We start from the raw sequence: 16,360 nt of genomic DNA, 5'->3' as shown, positions 1-16,360 counted from the left end.
AGGGAAATCAGGGCAGGAACTCAAGCAGAGCAGGAACCTGGAGGTAGGAGGTGAACCAGAAACCATGGATGAACACTGCTTACTGGCTTGCATCTGGAGAGCTCACCCTGCTTCCTTATGTATCCAAGGACCACCTCCCTGAGGATGATGCTACTCCTGATGGGCTGTAAGCTTTTGGTCTTTACTACGGTGAAGGACACCTACTTTCTCTACCTTTGCTCTAGAAGAGATACTGAGTTCATTAAACACTTTCCTGCATTTATTGAGATGGTCAGATGACTTTTAGCCTTGTTTAGCTAATGTGGTATATGTTGCTTATTCACAACTGAGTATGTTGAAACATCTTTCTATTCAGAAAATTACATTGAGTGTGGCATTGGCTCCTTTCATTAGACAATTGAATTCATTTTGCTACTATCATATTAATCACTTCTAATTCATGTTCACCAGGGATAATGTCCCTTATTTTCTTTTCTGGTGCTGTCCTTGTCTGGGTTTGCTCTCAGTACAGACTTGGCTTCATAAAATGCATTTGTAAATTCATTTCCATTCACTTTTTGAAAAAATTGGAATTGGTTAGTATTAACTCTTTTTTGGTACAAAAGCCATCTGCTCTGTGGTTTTCTTTCTTGGAAGAATTTTGATTAGTGACTCAGCCTTCTTACTCATTTTTAGTTTGTTCAGATTTTCTGTTTCTTCATGTTTAGTCCTAGTGTGTGTCTGTAAATTTAGCTGCTTTTCTCCACACTATCAAATCTGTTGGCAGATAATTTTCAGTAGCCTACACTGTCTTTTGTGTTCCTGGGTTGTCAGCTGTAATGGCGTCTCTTCATTCATCATTTTAATTCAGTTATCCCTCATTTTCAACCTAACTAAGGTCTGGTCAGTTTTATCTGTCTTTACAAAAGTCAGTTCTTAATTTCCTTGATGTTTTGCATTTTCTAGTCTCTGTTTCTGCTTTGATCTTTCTATTGCTAACGTCATACTTCAGGTACTATATCCCTGTGAAGCTTGGCTATTGAAATCTTACTGTTCTCCCAGAGTAGAGATCTCTGAGAGACCACACCTCTCAGAATGGCTACCATGTCCTTGTGGTGCATTCCCACTTCAGTTTGTTACAGTGTTTTTGTTTGTTTTCCCTCCTTTGATTTCTTCTTTGACCAGTTGGCTGTGCAGGAAGAGTCTGGGGTTTAATTTTTACACATTCATGTGTCCTCCTGTTTATTTTTCTGTTACTCATTTCTAGTTTCATGCCATGTGGTTCAAAAAGATACGTGATGTTATTTCAATTTTCTGAATGTTTTTAAGATTTGTTTTGATGTGTGTATGTGTGTGTGTATGTATGTGTAATCACATGTCAGGTGCACTTGAGAAGAAGGAACTGGTATGGAATGAAGTGTGTCTTGTTTGTCTTCTCAGTCAATTTGGTCCAATACATTATTCAGTCCAACCCTAAGGTCATTTATTCATCCTCTCCAGATTAGCTGTCCAGGGTTGAAGGTCAAAGCCCATGCTATTGCTAACAGCTACCAGCACCTCTGAGACCGTCTGCTTTATTTATTTAGGTGGCCCACATTTGTGTGTATACATCTCGTCATCATAACCCCTGGTTGAGTTGACACCTTCATGATTATCTAATGATCATCTGTCCATTTTTACAGATTTTTAACTGAATGTCTATTTTGACCTATTTAGTACGGCCAACCTGCTTTATTTTGGTTATCATGTGGATTAGTTTTAACCCCTTTACTTTTAGCCTATGTGTATCCACAAAGTTAAAAATAAGTCTATTTATTATTGACATCATCATCATCATTATTATTATTACTATTATTATTATTATTTTGAGGCATGGTCTCATGTGGTCTAGGTTGACTTCGAACTCACAATGTATCCAAGGTTGACTTCCAACTTCTAATCTACCTGCTGAGCACAGAGATTGAAGTAATGTCCCATCCTTCCTGGTTTATGTGGTACTTGACATGGAACCCAGTGCTTTGTGCATGCTGGGCAAGCACTCCCCCAGTTGTGTCAAATTCCCAGGCCTACAGTGACTCTCTTGTAGGCAGCATACAGCTGACTTTTTAATTCATTTAAATTAAATTGGACACTTTCGCTTGCTTACATTTGATGTAATTGTTGACAGCCAAGAACTCAGGCCATTGTTCCCTTTATGTTATGCTTGCTTTTCAGCTCCGTTTTCCCCTCTCTTCTTTTCTTGTCCCTCAAGTAATTTAGGCATGTTTATACTAATGTGCTTTGGTTTCATTTCTATTATCATTTGTGCATCTTCTAGGTGTATTTCCTTTGTTTGTTTGAGTCTTCAGTTGTAACAAATTATTTTAGGTTCATACTACCTAACTTTGCTTACATACAAACCTTTACATTTTTATTTTTTATTTATATTTTATGTCACTGAGATCATAGCTTAACTTTATCAATAGTGTGTACCTATTAGAGATCCTTGTGGCTGTGTTTATTTTAACACACTACTCTTATTCATTGAGCTGTGCTGTACTTATGACCAGGCAGTTCTGCATTCCCTTGTAGTGCATTTGATTGGATTTCATGTTTCACAAAGGCACAGAATATGATATTTTTGTCAACTCTTTTACCCTAGCATTAAGCATAGGACAGAATGGTCATACTGTATATACTTACTGAATCAATAAATTGATAGCAATTGTGGTTTTATATAATAGGCTATTGAATGTTTATCTTCCCTTTGTAAGGGCAGGAAAACTGTCTTTTCCACCAATGCCTTCTCTGAGCAGAGAGCTAAGAAAATCATCTTCCATTTTGTATTGAATAAATGAATGAATGAAAAATGAATAAAAAGCCAGAAACTAGTAAAAAGGCCCAAGCTCAGCCAAGGCCTTGAGTTTTGATGTCCAAAGACAATATGAAACATCAGCTTTTTCCCGTGTTTTAATAGTCCAGGGCTTGACTCCAAAGTCTAAAGTAGAGCCATCATTTAAGTGTCCAAGAAGGTACAGGGAAGGTACATCTGAGAATGTCAGATACCTTTTCATTCTGCTCTGAAACTAATCTTCCAGGCAACCTGTTTCTCTGCCTCGTCTTTTTAAGTCCAATGTTATGAGAAATGGTCTGGGATGTAATCTAGGATAGCTCCCCAATGTCCAGCATGCCTAACAGATGCCACTGGACATTAAAACCAACCTGGTATGAAAAAAAACCCACAAAGACATAAAAGTGAGAGTGGTATGTGTTGGGTGACAGTACAGGGGGAGAAGGAGGGTGAGTGGGCCTAGACATAGTCAGGATACTTTATATGAATATATAAATTCTTAAAGACTAAATAACGATGTTGTTTACAGAAATAAATAGAGGCTAGCACTGTCCACAATGGCTAGTTTATGGAATCAACCTGGACCAGAGGCTGTGACCTTGATAACTTTGTAACATAGGTATTCTGCTGGTTGTTTATGCCCCATGTCAACTCTGTAACATAGAGTGTCTATGTCCCGTGTCAATTCTGAAACAGGTATTCGGCTGAGACTGTCTGTGCCCCATGTGTTGTAGATACAAACACCAGCTCCCAAAATGTAATGTATCATTATGGTTAACCCAGGAAAAACTCATTATGATGGACATAGTACAGCAATAATCAAGGAGAAGATCTAAGGTCTCCCATGGAGATTGAACCATCTTGTCTACTTTTTGGTTTGCAATTTATCTCCAAGGATAAACTATTCTGAATAGTTTCAACTTTCCCAAGTTGATTCTTTCCTCCACAGTCCTCTCAGGGCATTGGTGCAGCTTTCTCTCTGACACACTGGTACTGTGTCCATGGTACCTCTTGTTTAAGCAAAGAGGAAGTGCTTAGGTTTAAGATTATATTAATATGGTTCTTTCACTCTTGTATTTATGATTGCTATTTCCATATGTTAGTGAACCAGTAGTGCTTATTTCTCCTTATCCTTTTAACTGTATAGTCAGAAACTTTGTGCCAGCATCAATTCAAAGCCTGGGGAATTCAGTGGTTCACAATAACCAGTTCTATCTCTTGTGGAATTTACAATATAGTGATGAAGCATTTTCTCCTAAAATACCATTAACTTAAGAGTCATTTAATTAAAGTAAAACAATTACATAAATACTATTATGGGTGATTCTCAAATACGACAAAAAGCAATAAAGGTAATGTTTGTACAATTTAAATTAGAAGAGCCTGAGGTGCATTATAGAATCAATGTTAATTTCTTTCCTTTCTTCTTAAGGTAAGAGAACATTTGTTCTGTCTACTAATTTTCCAGGCACTCCCTGATACAAAAAGCAGCTAAAAGAAGATACATCTGCTGAGCTGAAAGTGCTTCTGACCAGGGAAGGAAAAAAGCCAACATGTATTAACATCATGACTACACAGCAGGCTGCTTGACCCCTTCTGGTGTATGGACTGGGCAGCTTCCTGGAGGAATGACACAGATGTCACCATGGGGACAAATTTGAGACAGGTGAGCAGATGTGATATTCCAGGCAAAGGAAGTGTTATGAGAAGCCCAACTGAATCACAATACAGATAATCATAAGTGCTATTTATTTATTTTGTTTTATGTGTATGTGTACACAGCATATGTACACAGAACATATTTGTGTGTGTGTGTTTGTGTGTGTATGTGTGTGCCAGAGGTCAACCTTGAACCTTGTTTCTCAGGTGCTAGGCTAAGACAATGGCATAGCATGTGAACTATACTCACATCCTTATTGCCCACAAAGGCCCACATCTGGTAGGCTCAGTGCCCAACTCATCAGTTGCTGAGGGATGATGATATACTTAAGAGGTGGTACTTCATTAGGCTCTTGAAAGAGTTACCAAGACCCTCAATCTGCCCACTCTCTATGTTCCCCGTATGATGGGAATGAGCTCCTCTCCCATGTGCTACTCATGTGATGCTTTGCCTCTTCATGGTTCATAGAACAATAGTCCAACTGGTCATGAAGCTGTAACAGGAATGCCGAGCTCCCACTTCAATCTGAGAAGACAGTAAATTACTGCACCTTGTACACATGGGCCTTTGTGGGCAATGAAGATGTAAAGTGGATTCCTTTTAAACGACTGTCTTTCATTTCAATTCCAGCAGACAGATTATAAGGGAGAAGGTAGGGACAAAGGCTGTCCATCATTCTGGATCTCAGGTTTGCCCTTCTGCTCTGGTGTGAGCCATGTTTTTAAGACTTTTATCATTCTCTCTTACACTTTCCCCTCAATCTGTAGATAGACATCTACAGACATGTCTTGAAAGGCTGAGTTTAATTAACCTCTCTTCCTTTTTTTAGTCTTTTTCCCACTCTGTGTGTGTGTGTGTGTGTGTGTGTGTGTGTGTGTGTGTTGCCTTGGCACATACGTGGAGGTCAAAAGACAAGTTGCAAGAGTCAGTTCTTTCTTTTTTTTCTACTGTAAGGGTTCTAAGGATTAAACTCCAGTTGTCAGTCTTGGCAGCAAAGACCTTTATCTATGGAGTCATCTCTCCTATCCTGATTTAGTTTCTGCAGCTATCAGCCTTGTATTTCTTCATGGGCATCTGAGCATCAGAATACATAAACCATTAGCAGTGTGCACACACTAAGCTAGTAATGACATGTACATACTGACTCTTTCCCTCAATATGGAGTAAAAGAGTGTCTTATAATACAGACTATGAATGTGCTCTTATCTGACCTTTCTGTGAAAGTTCCAACACTGAGACAAGAATTCTCTCTTTTTAAAGTCAGCCATTCTGAACATTTTGTTACAGGCAGAAAGCTGAGTAATTCACCTAGAGATAAATGAGTACACTGATAGGCCCTGTTATTTTGTTGCCATTTCTATACTCGGGGCCAGTAGAGACAATCAGGCTGTAGCTGGTGTTGTGCTCAGTGGGTTCTTCATGGTGCTTCTTTCATTGTGTTATATTGCTTACTGTGTTATAAAACTGACCTGATTCCTCCAGGGACATTGCTGTGTAAGTTTCTTAGTGACTATGCTATATTCTTCCATTGCACGTACACAGAAGGTGTTTTGTTGTTTTCATTTTCTGAGACAGGGTCTCGTGTACCTCAGGTTGACCTCAAACTTGCTATATGGCTGAAGATGACCTTCAACTTTTGATCCTCCTGCCTCTACCTCCCATGTTCTGGAATTACTGGTATGTAGTTCTATGCCTGATTTATCAGGTGCTTGAAATCAAACCCATGGCTTTGGCATAGTAGACAAGCACTCCGATAACTAAACTACTGCCCCTGCCCTAAATATAAGTATGTAAGAAGCTACTTTCACTTCTTGTTTATGCTCAGATGACCTTTTACAGTGACTTCCTCTTTTGCTTTCCAAAATAGGCTTCATGGCCACACCAGGCCTTGGTTGCAACAGGCAGCTTAGGCAGGAACGCCTTTCCCTCACAGCTTAGTTTCAGCCCACACCTGGCATTGCAGGGTGGAGGTTCTTTGCTATGTTTTTTTTCCCCTCTTCTGAGAGGCAGATTATTACTATACTAAATGCCTTGAGCAAAACTTAATTTATCCCACTGATTCGCATCTGCAGAACGAGCGCTAATGGGAAGAGCAGTTTGAAATGAAGTAGAAATGCAGGTTCACACTGTTTTAAAAAAAGGAGAAAGAAATGGGCTGACACCGTTCCTCAGTATGAGGAGATTAAGAAGGTTTTAATTATCTCACCTGGCTTTTGTTATTTTCTTTATTCTCGCTCCCTGCTGTTTCCCCCATCTAACCTTCTCTCACCAATGTGGTCTCATGTAATCAGACATGATCATCCGAATTTTCCCCTTTAGGAGTTGAAGGGCCCCCAGGTTAAAGAGTAAAAATCACAGTTCAATATGTTCATAACTCTGTGCTGACAACCGAGAAAGCTTAAGCTGAGATGCTCACTCATGTATGAATGCCAATATTAACTGAAGGCTCAGGTCTGAAGATGCTACACTTTCTTTTTGAATAAAGTAAATGGGTTTCTAATGTGCTCCGGATGTGAACAGAAGATGTGGTTATTGAAAGCATCGGTGTTGTATCAGGAAGGGTAATCTCAGACATATTCTTTGGTGGGAGCCTGCTGTCTGAACACAAAGATGTGGTGTTGGGGACACAGGGGCCTCTTTTATTCAACTGAAATGCATCCATGCCCCAACACAAAGACAAAACATGTCCTTCTTGGCTTGCCTTTCATTCTAACTTGTTTGTGTTTGTTGTCTTCTCCCGTGGAGAGCTCTGTGAAGCCCAAAGGAAAGCAGATTTTCATAGGCCTTTTCCCTTTTTGTTATCTGAAAACCTCCTGTGAGAAGGACTGGGAAGCAAGGACTCATTTAAAGTAAAGCTTGAAGGAGAAGAGAGTGATAAAACATTGCAAAGGGTCAACTGAGGAACTTGAGTCTGTAACTGCACACCCAGCAGGGCAAGGAGCTAGAGGGAGATGGAGGCATCTTGGCTTTCCTGGTGCTGTGTGGACAGATGTCTCAGGGATTAGAGGAGTGAATGGAGAGCCAGAAAGGAGGCTTACAGTCTGCTGTCCTCAGTGTCAGGACCCCAAGGTTCCCCCTCTATCATGTCTTCTGAATTGACAGACCCCACAGTTTCTGCTGCGTTGCTCTTGAATGGAGACACCCTGACAGTTTCCTCCCTGCTTTGCTCCTGCTGAGTGGAGAAACACTGAGATCTCCCCTCTTGCTTCTGCAGAGTCTTTTACTGCTGCTTTTGTTCAGGACCATGGGACACACTGAAATGAGGAGACATAGTGTAAGACATAGGGTAAGAAGGTGTATTCAGTCTTAAGCAATGGTACAGACCTGACGTCCCAGCATTGTGGAAGTTGAGAGAGAGAGAGAGAGAGAGAGAGAGAGAGAGGGAGGGAGAGAGAGCGGGAGGGGGGGGGGGAGGGGGGAGGGAAGGAAGGAAGGAAGGAAGGAAGGAAGGAAGGAAGGAGGGAAGGAGGGAGGGAGAGAAAGGAAAAAAGACAGACAGGAAGGAGGAAGGAGGAAGGAAGGAAGGAAAGAAGGAGGGAAGGAGGGAAGGAGGGAAGGAGGGAAGAAGGGAAGGAAGGAAGGAAGGAAGGAAGGAAGGAAGGAAGGAAGGAAGGAAGGAAAGAAAAACAACAAAAAGGGAAATAGGTGATTGAAATGACCCAGCTGTACCTCGCCTGGGTACTTATGAAGGACACCAAGTTTATGTACTATAGAGACACTTGCACATCTATATTTACTGCAGCACTATTCACAACACCTAAATTATAGAACCAACCTAGGTGCCAAACATCAGAGGGATGGATAAGGAAAAGCAGTGTGTGGGCACAATGCAATTTTACTCAAATAAAGAAGAATGAAGCTTTGTCACTTTCGGACAAACAGATATAATTGGAGATAATCATGTTAAGTGAATCAAGCCAGCTCACACAAATATTGTATGTTCTTTCTCATTTGTGGATCCCAGATTTATATAGCTACATAAACTATATACACACAGATTAAATGAGTAGATGTGAAATTGTCTAGAGGAACAGAGCATATTGATGAGAGGAGGGCAGGTTAGAGAAGCAAGGGCATTGGAGATTGAAGAGCTGGGGATATGCTCAATACATGATACATACCAGTACAAAAATTAAAAAATAATTTTAAAAAGTGCATTGCCCTAAGATAAGAGGAGCCCAGGAAGACAATGAAGGCCCAGACCCCAGAGATCCTAGCACACCTGGAAACAAGATGGTCTTCTGAGATAAGCTTTGCCTGGTGACTTGTAGCTGGAACACATCTTAAAAGATCTGGCATGTAGCATCCAAGGTCAAGTGTTTGACAGCTAAACACAGGACCCCCAAACTATGCTTGGGCTCTCTGTTCTATTGAGGAACACTCTGACAGAGGCTGGGGATGCAAAGGACATAGCTATCAATCTGACCTTCATACATGGACATCCATGGACCAGAGAAACCAGGATCACATTAGGACCCACCTAACCTGTGGCATTGAGCCTAGTGAACATGGCAAGCTGTGATCAGCAGAACCAAATATCTGAGCAAAGGAGACTCTGGTGACCCATGCTCAGCTCAGGGGAGCTGTGTGGGGATATGCTGTGAGATAGAGAAATACATATCCACCTTGGGCAAGTACTGGCCAGAATAGAGAGAAATGAGTTCCCATGGCTTCTGTGCTGCCTCTGACAGCTGGGTTTGGCTTCCTCGGTCTTTGTTGGTCACAGTGGTCCTGCCATTTGGGAAGAATCAAGACAATTCATTTCCAGAATCCTGGCAGAAACTGTTGGCTTCCAGCTGACATCAGGGACTAGAGGATTTGGCTGGCTACAGAAGGCTGCCTGGATGATCCTGTTATCAGGTGAACACAGGTAAGCAACTCAAGTCAATAACATGCAAATCAAGGGAGTGCCTGTGATCAGATTAACTTCTCAGAGCCCTTTGAGAGCAAGTCCAGTGCAGCTCACCCTTGTGCTGAATGTCTGAAGAGTCCCCTGGGCTCTGTCCAAGGCAAAGAAATCAGGCCTATCTAGTGCTGTGGAAATGAGGATGGAACTTACTCATCTATGTGGAAATAGGAAACACCACTCTTAAGACTCAATATGGGTCTTAAAGACATGCCACTATTTCTTTCTCGATCTGTCATAAGATCACACACATACAATGTACAACTGGAACAAAACAATGACCTTTTATGCTTGATTGTAAATATTGGCATGTAGTCAATCAGCAACCTGAGCAAGTTTATCCTGTGCTGAGGAGACAGAGAGAATTTCAGTGGTTTGAATGTATGACCCCAGTAGTAGCTAGTTCCTTAGGAGGAAGCATACCTCAGGAGACTTGAGATCATAGCATGTCTCCATTTCCCAAGTGCTAGGATTAGAGGCATGCATCACCATGCATATCTAGTTGATGTAGTTTTGGAAACTGAGCCTAGAATTTCATACAATGCTAGGGAAGCACTTCACCAGAGATCTAACAGTTTGTCTCTTCTTGGTAAAGCAGATCCCATCCTCATACAGAGTGGCTCTTAGCTCATCTCTACATCATTGACCCCTAGGAAGCATGCCCTTATCATAGGTGCTCAATTCCCCAACAAATCAACTTTATGTTCGTTTACATGTATGCATGTGAAGCTGTGGAGACAATGTTGAGTCCCCTGGAGGTGGAGTTAGAGGTTATTGTGGGTGCTGAGAAACAAACTCAGGTCTTCTGCAAGGTCAGTTACTGCTTTTAACCCTTGAGTTATTTCTTTAGTCCCTAATACATGAATTTTAAACATCTTTGCCCTGGAGCACAACACTTGTCAAGATCAAATCCAAGGTAGATGTGCACTCTTGAATGTCAATAAAAACATACATGCCCCATACATTCATGGTCTTATAATGTACCTCGAATAATGAATGTGACATTGAATCGGTCCATGTGAATCTGTCAGAGCTGTCAATTACATATGACTGATAGCCAGCTGCTCACATGATCCCTCCAAAAACTACTAGAACATAGACTTCTTTTTTTTAAAAAAAATAATTAATTTTTTCTCAAATGGTAATTCATTCACACAGGGGTTATAAACACAGAAAGGCAGGATGTGGGGAAGGGAATGACACTGGAGTGTGGGTGTTCAGGGGGAATACAGATAACTTTCAGAACCTGCTGGATGAAGGTTCAGGGGACAAGTCACTATGACTCTGCCTATGACTCGCTTGTCCTTATCTAAGTTGGTATTGTCTGCCAAGGCTACCTATTTACAAGGTCTATGACTACTCAGGCTTGTAAATTTCTACAAAAGCTGCCTGTTTACATTAGCTTATAGCCATCTGTTTCAATGTTTTTCCACTGAGACCCAAGACTTGGTGTTAGTATACATGTATGACAGGCCTATTGCTGATTTTAGGTCTATAGCTGATTTTAGGCCTTCAGTGTGTAAGCAGGGCTGCCACTGATATCTCCCTTCTCTGAGTATAGAAGGGCTGTGGCAATTCTAATCTTGCGAAGGCGGGGATAGAGGCCTGACCTCCAGTACTTGAAGGGAACCTTGTAATGGCTCCGGTCCCCCTGTCATTGTCCAGTGAGGCATGAGGGCCATACCTGTCCTGATGTCTTTTTCCTGGAGAGGGGATACTTTTGACATCAACCCCTATGCAGTCAGGCTTGTCCCTCAGGGAACCCAGAGAGATATTTTTATCTTTTATTTATATTCCCTTGCAGTGCTTAGCCTCCAAGCCTAAGCAAGAATTTAGATCGCCTGTCAGAGGGGGTTCTGGGTGGCCCCTCTCTGCTTGGTTTAGGGGCAGAAGTCCCCCCTTTTAGGATGGGTGGAGATGGGTTTTGGAAACACCCTGTATAAAGTAATAACCTCATCTTGAATTGAACTCGGAACCTCTGGAAGACCAGCCAGTGCTCTTAACCTCTGAGCCATCTCTCCGGTGATCACAGACTTCTTTTAATTCTGCTTTGTAACCCCTGTGATCTTGGGAAAGTCATAAACATCTCTACTTTATTGTCCTCGCCTGAGTATTATTTACTATAAAGTATTAATTTTATTGTTACGATATTGTAAAAAAAAAGGGTAATTGAAATAAAGGCAGTGTTTAGAAGGGTTCTGGCAGACAAAAATCATGACTCACTCTGTGTCTGTCTATGTATGTATGCTTGTGTGTGTATGTGTGCATTTCTGTTCAAGTGTACACAGGTGTATCAAGCCATTCAAGTGCTCTTGGGGGCCAAATGCAAATGTCTCCTGTTGAGCCTGGAATTCACTGATTCAATCAGATTAGCCTGAAAGCCCTGAGGGTCTTGCTGTCTCTGTCTCCTGGGGCTAGAATTACAAGTGTACATCACCATGCCTATCACCCACCTTTTTATTTAGATTCTGGGTCTCTAAATTCAGATCCTCGTCCTTGTATAACAAGCACTGTCCCAATTTAGTCATCTCCCCAGCTCATACTGATCCAATGAAGTGGTACCAGGCCCATATGATTTTGTGGAGAAGCAAACAGATCATTTGTCCAAAGTATTATGCTGAAAAAAGATGTCAAATGCAGATGGTTAACATATATTGAAATGGAGGTAAACATACAATCATAGACACACAAGCCAGTTTGATAAATTACTGATGCACTTTAAGCTGTTAATTATTGATTTTTAAAATTATCACCATCTTTAAGAGAGTTGTGTTGGCATATCTCAGTGCTTAAAACATTTGACACCTCCCAAAAGTGTACATCTAATCGAAGTTCCTTGGTCCCCAAAAGGCTGCAGAGAAGGTGACAGCTAAAAGCCATTAACTCCTTTATGCTTCCTTTGTTGAAAATATAACGGGAGAAGGATGCTGCTGAAAGGCAAAACCCTTCTTAGAGTTCTTTAGAGATGGAGTATGTGCAAGTGTGTGGAGGAGGGGCAGGCACATGTTTGTAAATGCATCTCTGAGGAGAACAGAGCCAATCTCAAGTGTTATTCATCAGGTGCTACCATCTTGTTCTTGAAATCGGGTCTCTCATTGGCCTGGAGTTCACTGAGTAGTCTAAGCTGGCAAGCCAGGGATCCCTGAAGATATATTTATCTCTATTTCTTCACCTAGGATTACAGGCACATGATAACATCCTTGGAGATCAAACTCCTGTCCTCATGTTTGCATGGCAAGCACGTTACCACTGAAAATATTCATAGTCACCTTCTTAGTTAGAGTAGTTCATACTCCTAAATAGAAATTTTCTGCCTATAGCTACCTACTGTGCTCAGGTTTAGTGGTCTCTGTCATCAGTAACATCGAGTAGCACATCTCTCTTTGTGCTAAAAGAAAACATATAACCTTGAGCTTTTTTTCAATGTACCGAAGGACTGTGATTAGAAGTAAGTCTTGGGGGCTGTATACACTCTGTGTCTCCAGATAGTCTTAATGTAGTCAGGCTAAAACAGCTCAGAATGTAGAGGCCTGCTTACAGAGTATTTCAAAGACTGTCCCCAAAAAGTCACTTCTACCATTGGCCTTTAACAATATGAACATCAGTAAGCATCTCTACTGAGTCTTGCACAGAGGGAGTGGGTGTCTTGGGATCAAGAACAATAAACTTTGCAAATGACTAGAGTTCCATTTTCAAGGTAGCTATTAGAAGCCCTGAGAACTGAATGTGTGGGCCATTAACTCAGGGTCAATTTTTATTAATCTCATTCCAAGATTCATTTCATGTCCCTGAAGTTGTTTTACTTTCTCTTGCTTTTTTAAAAAAACAGCTCCTTTGATTCATAGGCAATATAAGTCAGCAATTATACATGTAAAACTCAATGAGGTTTATCTTTTTTCCCAGCAGTGCCAGAAGATTGGACCTAAGGCTCTCCATATGCTAAGCAAAGGCTGACACAAAGCCACATTCCAGGGCATATTTCTGCTTTTTATTTTGAGACATACTTCAGGCAGTTCTTGAACTCACTCTGCAACCCAGTTAGAGGGCTTGAACTCACAATCCTCCTGCTTCAATTTTCTGAGTAACTGGGATGATAGACTTGTGCCGACCATGTTCAGTTAAGTTCCATGAGTTTAGGTAACTAAGTTAGATGAAGCCATTTAACTCCCACCACACCAGGATATCCAGACTCTGTCTATCTCTTTGAAAAAGTTCCCTGCTACCTTACTTCCTTTTCTGGCGTTTCATAGGCTTACTAGGTCATTTCTTTTTAGCCTCACTCACTTAGAATAAAGCCCTTTGAGGTTTGTCTGTGTGGCTGGGCTCAGCAGTAATTTCTTCCACCAGTTGTGCAGTAGTAATTCTGTCATGTGACCCTATAGATATAAAAAATCTAGGTTGTTTCTAATTTGGGACTATTACAAATAAAGCTGCCACAAACATTAGTTTATAAGTTTATGTTCAAATCTTTTTTTTTCCTTCTTAAGGAAATATGGAAGCCAGAGGACGCTCCCCTGACTCCACAGCATCTCTACCTTTAACTTTTGGAGAAACTGTGAAATTGTTTCTCAAATTCATTGTGGCATTTTACTTTCCTCAACAAAGAATGATATTCCACCCTATCAAGTCCTTGTATCACTCAATGCTATGGCCATCTGAATGAGAGAATGTTCAGGTGTGTGTGGTCATTCCAAGGGATAATACAGCATTTCCCTGGTTACTCATCTGGGCACGTGGTTACTCATCTGGGCACACATGCTCCTGTTATTTGGCACCCGTGTATCTTCTTTGTTGAAGTAACTTATTAAAATCTTTATCCACTAAAAACATAGACAACACATCTTCTCCCATCTGATTTGCTCTTTGACAGTCTCATGATCATCCTGTGTCTGGGTCTTCAACATATCTTACCATCATGTGCCACTACAACCAGCTTCTTTTAATGCTATTCATATAGGTTATGCAAACATTCCTCCTACTTTCCATCCTGGAGGACCTTACACTGTCATACCAATGTATTTCAAAAGCAAACATCTTCAGCTTTGTATAAAGTCTAATTCACCCAACTGTTTTTCTGTCGTTCATAATTTTTATGTCTTAAAAAAAATCTTTGCCAACCTGTGTTTACAAAGATAGTCTCATGTTTTTGTCCAACCATTTCCTAGACTTGACTTTCACTTACATATATGACCCGTTTGAGTTCCTTTGATGTATGATGTGAGGAGAGGGCCAAAGCTTTCGTGTGTTAGCATGTAGATGTCCCAATGGATTTGTTGAAAGAAGGATGTTCTGTCACTTAACCAAGCTTTGTGCCTTTTGTAAAAAGCCAAGATACAATAAGCATGTGTCTGCATCTGTGCTGCAGGCTGGCAAGCTGACCTTAGCAATTCATACTTAACATGTGATGCTCTAGCTTTATAATTACAGTGATCCCTGACAGCCTGGGTCATCCCAGCCTCCCAAGTTTGTTCTTTTACCAACTTGTTATAGGAATCTAAGTGTTTCATAATACAGTAAATATTTTAAGATCAGCTTGTCAAATTCTCTTGTTTGTTTGTTTGGGTTTTTTTTATCCTTTTTTTTATTTGTCTGTGCTCATGAGTGCAGGTGCCCAAGTTGGCTAGAAGAAGGTATTGGCTACCCTGGAACTAGAGTTATAAGTGTTTGTGGGCTGCCTCATGTTGATGTTGGAAATTAAATTTGGGTTCTCTATAAGAGTGACATGTGATTTTAACCATTGAGCCATTTCTCCAATCCTAACATGTTGTGTAAGAGGAGAGGGAGGGGGGGAAGGAGGGAGGGAGGGAGGGAGGGAGGGAGGGAGAGAGAGAGAGAGAGAGAGAGAGAGAGAGAGAGAGAGAGAACTTCAAGTGTAGAGTGAAATTGCATTGAATCCACTGGCAGCCATGAAATTGTTCCTTGTGTGCACCACAGTGGGAGGCGACGAAGAACATAAGGGACACAAGGTCCAGATACAGCTCTGAAAGCCACTGTTTCATGTCCAGAAGCCCAGCCCCTGCCCTCGAAGACACCCCACAGTTCCTAGTGCATGGCTAGACTGTGTGTACCTATGGGGTAGGAGAGGGGTCCAAAATCATACTTCTTAGACACAGAAATCTCCTTTTCTAACGAAATTAAGATTACGAAATCAAGACATCTGCCAGCCAGTGGAGTCTTCTTGGACAGCTTGTCAGGCTGGTGAGGTGTTACCAAGCCTTTCCTTGGTCTCTTTTACCTGGGTTCACATTTGCCATCCAATTTGACATCTTCCCCCATTCTCCTGGACTCCTCTGTAATTCTTTGCTCGCTTAAAATTTCTTTCATAAAAACCTTCTCCATTTAACTCTGTCTTGATAGTCTGGTGATCTACAGGAACACAATTAGTATCAGGAGTGTGTGGAGGATGTAGCTCCATGGGTAGAATACCTGCCAAGCATGCATGAAACCCTGGGTTCCATCCCCCTAGAACTCCATAAACCAGCCATGGTGATGCATGCCTCCAATCCCTGCACTTGGGAGGTAGAGTCAGGAGTTAAAGGTCATTCTTACCAAAGCCAGGGTTTTATGAGTCCAAAGCCTGGGTTTTATGGAACCCTGTCTCAAAACAAACAAAAACCAAGCTTAGCAGAAATGATAAGCCAATGTCCTAGCAGATGGAAAGAGAAGGAAGAGAAAGAATGAACAAGGAAAGCTATGCCAAAATAAATTTTTATTTACCAAAATGGAACACTGGGTGGGCCTTGCTATGGTTTGTTGACAAAAGGTCAGCTGAGGTCCTGTTTAGGGCCCATGGTTTAAAAAAGAAATCATAGAGCATCCTTGTAAAATCACCCTGCTACTCTTGTTCCTACTGCTGCTCCTGTTCTTCCTGCTGCTCCTGCTATTCCTTCTCTTCCCACTGCTCTTGCTGCTTCTGCTGTTCCTGCTGCTTCTGCTGATTCTGCTGTTTCTGCTCCTCCTTCTCCTGCTCCTCCTGCTGCTTTTG

Source organism: Grammomys surdaster, unplaced genomic scaffold (genome assembly GCF_004785775.1).
Source record: "Grammomys surdaster isolate TR1022 unplaced genomic scaffold, NIH_TR_1.0 181, whole genome shotgun sequence".
NCBI classification, from domain to species: Eukaryota; Metazoa; Chordata; class Mammalia; order Rodentia; family Muridae; genus Grammomys; species Grammomys surdaster.
The sequence above is the reverse complement of the archived record's forward strand: the minus strand, read 5'-3'. Positions refer to the sequence as shown.